Genomic DNA, 5,981 nt, shown 5'->3' with positions numbered 1-5,981 from the left:
AAGAATGTGGCTGAGTATTGTCGCACCAAACAATATTTTTTCAACTCTGTCGCTTTTTGGAACAAAAATATCTGCACTATGTGTATCAACAATGTCCTCTATCCGTTGGAAAAATTGAGTCCTCCTTATACTCCCCTCCAAAATCAAATTCTCAACCCCATCTACGGCATCAGCATTTGCTTGTTCCAATTCCCTTAAAACTATAGCCTCACTAACTAAATGTCCATAAGTCCTCAAGTGAGAAGCATTCAACCTTTTCAAACTAGAGAGGTTTGTTGTTACCAATTTCTTAACACGACATATGTTGAAAATAGAAGCCAAAAGTGTCAATACTAATATTTTTACTCCCTCGCTGCAAGTTAGTTTCCTCTGAGTAAAATAAGAAGCAGCCCCACCAACCAAAAACAGGTTCAAACTTTCATACACTGACTTGGATTGATCCTCCATTCTTTTGTTTAAATCAATCAACATGTTTTGCAATGTTGAAATCCTGCTCTCTACAGAATACAACTTAGTGACAAGTCCTTCCGAGACAAAAGGGTTAGCTGCTTGTGGTATATCCGGAGAGAATCGAGGAGTGGAAAGGTGTGAAGTGACGCTAAAAGCAATTTCTTCATCTGAAATTTCCATTTTCTGAATTGAAATCAAATCCAAAATTAAAATTACTCTTAGTGATCCATTCGTGAGGAGAACTAATCAAAGCAAACAAATGAGACAGATATATATTTCTCTAAGACCCAATAGAAAAAAGAAGAAAGCAAAGAAAACTAACGTAATTTAAACACATCACATTACAAAATCTTTCAACGTTCCAAGCAACAAGTGTCATGTTAAGAAATAACCGATTAGTTTCTTTTTATTTCCTGTTAGTTTCTTTAATTTCTTGGTTGTATTGTAGAAGTAGCCATTTGATTTTAAAGTACAAAATCCTTGGCAAGCTGGAGTACTTTACAATGAAAAAGATGCATTTCTCATTATCTTGCAACTGTAGAACTCAAAAGTAAAGAACTACAAGAAGGCTGAAAGCATCTAGTCTCCTAGAAAAACATATTTTTCCAAACCTTTAGAGTATTAGTTGTTGCACATCAAATGCGGATTTGTTTGAAGCCAAAGATGTATATCAAGAAACAACTCAGTTGACGTTGCTTCTCTATTATAAATTTGTTGGATTGATAAAAAAGAGTGAAGTGAAAGCTAAGTGGTATATGAGCATTCCCTCTTTCTTTAATTCATTCAGAACCAATTAATTCTTCCATCTAGGTGTGTTTCTGTTAGGGATGCGTTGGAAGTCATTAATTTAAGTATTGAATTATATTTTTACTTGCTTTATTTATTATTCTAGAATAGGTTTTATGTTTCAGAGTTTCATAAGGATTATGTTAAGTTATAGTTATTAGTTTGGAATAAGATTGAGGTCTCCTACTTCCATAAGTATTAGACTTCCTATAGATGTAATAATACTCCTATTTAAAGGGGATTTTGATGAATAAATCGGGAAGTCATTTTTCAGCAAAAAGCAGAAGATTAGAGCTCTTTCTTCCACTAAACTATAAGGTTTCAGTCTCACTTTAAAGAGCTGAAGAGATCGAAATTCTCTCTTTTAATGAAGTCTAAGGTTTCGGTCTCCCTTTGAAGAGCTGATTTATATATCGCCCTGTGTATCGATCCTCCAATAAAGATTCATAACAATTTGGGTGATGAGCCTAACACAATGGGCGATGAGATCAGTTCTCGATTTCAAGGAGAACATACCATTACATAAACCCTAATGCCATCCAAGAACAATTGTCTAGATTGGGAATTGACTCCACAAAATCAGAAACTCACAAACCTGAGTCAAATAGTGCCCAGACAACTAGCAGATCAATAATTCCTGCTACGAAAGGCAATACACCACCTACTTGTAACGGCACCAATAACCCATTACTTCAGGTACAACGTTGTGAATATTTTTTTTAAAATAAATTTGTAAACAACGAAAGCAAAAAAGATTGGTGTGGCTGGATTTCACATGTTTGAACTAGCACCATTATGGGATTATCAACATAAACGAGCGAAAGACTCAATGAGTTGGAAATAATATCAACAATTTGGACCTCATGAAAGTAGCAATTTGATGGGCAAATTAGTCATGCTTCAGCAAACTGATAAAGTCGAAATTTATCAATGTCAACTTGAAGCTATGGGTGGAATTGAATAAGTTGATACTGATCCAGATTTTCTGGATGATTGCCCCAAAAGTTGAGCTTGAGGACAAGCTCTTTCAACGTGAGGGGAGTAAAGTTAGGGATGCGTTGGAAGTCTTTAATTTAAGTATTTAATTATATTTTTAGTTGCTTTATTTATTATTCTAGAATAGGTTTTATATTTCAGAGTTTCATATGGATTAGGTTAAGTTATAGTTATCAGCTTAGAATAGGATTGAAATCTCCTACTTCCATAAGTATTAGACTTCCTATTGATGTAATAATACTCCTATTTAAATGGGGTTTTGATGAATAAATCGGGAAGTCATTTTTCAGCAAAAAACAGGAGATTAGAGTTCTCTCTTCCATTGAACTCTAAGGTTTTAATCTCCGTTAGAAGAGCTGAAGAGATCGAAGTTCTCTCTTTTTTAATGAACTCTAAGGTTTTAGTCTCCCTTTAAAGAGCTGATTTATATATCACCATGTGAATCGATTTTTCACTAAATATTCATAACAATTTGGGCGATGAGCCTAACACAATGGGCGATGAGATCAGTTCTCAATTTCAAGGAGGACATACCATTACAGAAACCCTAATGCACTCTAAAATTGCAGCAATGGAACAACGCCTCATCGAAAAAATTGTCCAAGTCATCCAAGAACAATTATCTAGATTAGGAATTGACACTACAAAACCAGCAACCCACAAACCTGAGTCAAATAGTGCCCAGACAACTAGCAGATCAACAATTCCTGCTACAAAAGGCAATACACCACCTACTTATAATGGCACTAATAACCCATTACTTCGGGCACATCGGTGTGAACATTTTTTTGAAAAATATCAGCATACAACGAAAGCAAAAAAGATTGATGTGGATGGATTTCACATGTTCGGACTAGCACCATTATGGTATTATCAACTTAAACGAATGAAAGACTCAATGAGTTAGGAAGAATATGAGAAAATGGCCAAAACCCTCCCCATCATATAGTCGGATTTCCAACTACACACTCATGTTTCACGGGGTTCTATTACCTCCATGAATTATTTTAAAATGAAATAAGTAGCCCCTTAAAACGTCATACCCAGATATGTTTCTTGTGGTGAAACACACGCGCTTGACACGTGTTTTCACCTGTAGATCTCTTTTTAAAAGGCTTTTTTTTCTCTTTCTTCTTCAATCTTTCTTCTTCATTCATTTTTTAGCCCTAGTTATTTTTTGAGAACTTTGATTTGGAGAAAATATTGGGGGTTAAATTGAGGGGTCTCTTTTGTCTTCTCCGGAGGGATATGTCGCCGCCGTCGACATAGTCTGAGAATTTCGTTGCCACCACCATCTCCATCTATGACTTTGTTATTTATCCGCCTTCACCATTAGCTCCTCCACCTACTCAAAGAGCTCCCGTCATTTCTTTCAAAGAATAAAGCTCGAAAAAGAGAACATTCACACCACCACCAAGACCACTATTAGTCTAATTAATGTTTGTGGGTATTTTCATAATTTTATAAGTCTATGTGATGGAGTTTTTATAATCAAGAGAAAATAATTGCTTGTCAAGAATCTAGAAAACAAACTAAAAAACACATGAGGAATTTAGATCTACATGTAAAAAATAATTTTTCTTTTTTAGGATACAATTGCATTTGAACCTAGATTGATTTTTTAAATTTGATTCAAAATATTTTTTTGGTGATTGGAGATGGTGGATTTGATTGTTCTTTTTCAAAAATTTATGAGAGTTGTTAGAAATTTACAATAATGAATCCGATGAAGATGGCGGTAATGGCGCGGCGATTTTGGGATGATAAAGGTGGAGAGATTTGGCATATGCTACCATGGAGAAGAAAGAAATTAACTTTTTTTTAAAAAATATTTATGAAATAACATATTTAAAACAAAATTTTAATATTGTTTTGGCTGCTCACTCTCTCAAAGAGAGTAAAAAATACACTCACTTTGCCATGTAAGCATTTAGGGAGGTAATAATTTCAATTTTATAAAATTCAGGGGGGTAATAGGACCTCCGTAAAGTATGCATGTGTAGTTGGAAATCCGGCTATAGATTGCGAGGGCTTTTGACCATTTCCTCGAAGAATATCAACGATTTGCACCTCATGAAAGTAGCAACCTAATGGGTAAATTAGTCATGTTTCAGCAAACTGATAAAGTCAAAATTTATCAATGTGAACTTCAAGCTAGGGCTGAAATTGAATAAGTTGATACTGATCCAGATTTTCTAGGTGATTACCCTGAAAGTTGAGCTTGAGGACAAGCTCTATCAAAGTGAGGGGAGTAATGTTAAGGATGTGTTGGAAGTCATTAATTTAAGTATTTAATTATATTTTTAGTTGCTTTATTTATTATTCTATAATAAGTTTTATGTTTCAGAGTTTCATAAAGATTAGGTTAAGTTATAGTTATTAGTTTGGAATAGGATTGAGGTCTTCTACTTCCATAAGTATTCGACTTCCTATTGATGTAATATTACTCCTATTTAAAGGGGCTTCTGATGAATTAATCGAGAAGTCATTTTTCAACAAAAAACAGGAGATTAGAGCTCTCTCTTCCATTGAACTCTAAGGTTTCAGTCTCCCTTTCAAGAATTGAAGAGATCAAAGTTCTCTCTTTTAATAAACTCTAAGGTTTCAGTCTCCCTATGAAGAGCTGATTTATATATCGCCATGTGTATCGATCCTTCACTAAAGATTCATAACAATTTGGGTGATGATCCTAACACAATGGGCAATGAGATCAGTTCTCGATTTCAAGGAAAACATACCATTACAGAAACCCTAATGCACTCTAAAATTGCAGCAATTGAACAATGCCTCATCGAAAGAATTGTCTAAATCATCCAAGAACAATTGTCTAGATTGAGAATTGACTCCACAAAACAAGCAACCCACAAACCTGAGTTCAAATAGTGCCCAGAAAACTAGCAGATCAACATTTCCTGCTACAAAAGGCAATACACCACCTACTTATAATTGTAACACCCTGTATTCGAAACAGACCAAAAATGAAGATTTTGAGAAGTTTCAGGTGCAACCCACGGTTGCCATCCACGGACCGTAAGTCAGACCACCGTCCGTGCTGGTGGTCCGTAGTTCACCACTAAAGCCACTCCCAGACCCAGCTTAGAAAATTGGCGAAGTCCCGACTCACGGACAGACCCACGGTCCGTGGTCTGTGTCCGTGGATTTAGACCTCTTTTACCCAGCCTCTGACACAAACTACGGTCAACCAGCATGGACCGTCATTTGATCCACGGTCCGTAGGTCTGACCGTAGATGAGGGTCAACAACCAATTAGCTGAAAATTGTTGATGGGTCAACTTCAGATGGTCATAACTTTTAGCACAAAAAGAATTGTGTGTCCCATGACCTATGATATGATAGATAATTGAATCCTCTTTCCAACACCGCTGAGTATCCTAAAATCTAACCTCCGAGTGAAAAGTTATGCTCGTTTTAGTGAAGCCCTGTCGGGCAGACTCGACCGACGACTCCAATCGACGGACCGATTGAATGACGGCCCGTCAGTCCCGTCCGTCAGTCACTCCGACAGCAATTAATTCAGGGGTCCTTTGGTCTTTTCATATTTCGTTTAACCCCTAAGATACGTCGTTTAGACCCTAAATCATGAGGTTTTAGTCAGTTTAAGCCTAGAAACATAACTAGAACTTACTTAAGTCAAATCATTAATCAAACTTAGAAAAATTAGAATGCTAAAAGGAGAAGAGAAGTTAAGAACCCTAGTTCAAGAACGCAGCAAGGTTCCATCAATTCCA

The sequence above is a fragment of the Solanum tuberosum genome, unplaced genomic scaffold, assembly GCF_000226075.1.
Source record: "Solanum tuberosum cultivar DM 1-3 516 R44 unplaced genomic scaffold, SolTub_3.0 scf00210, whole genome shotgun sequence".
NCBI lineage: Eukaryota > Viridiplantae > Streptophyta > Magnoliopsida > Solanales > Solanaceae > Solanum > Solanum tuberosum.
Note: the sequence above shows the minus strand (reverse complement) of the source record.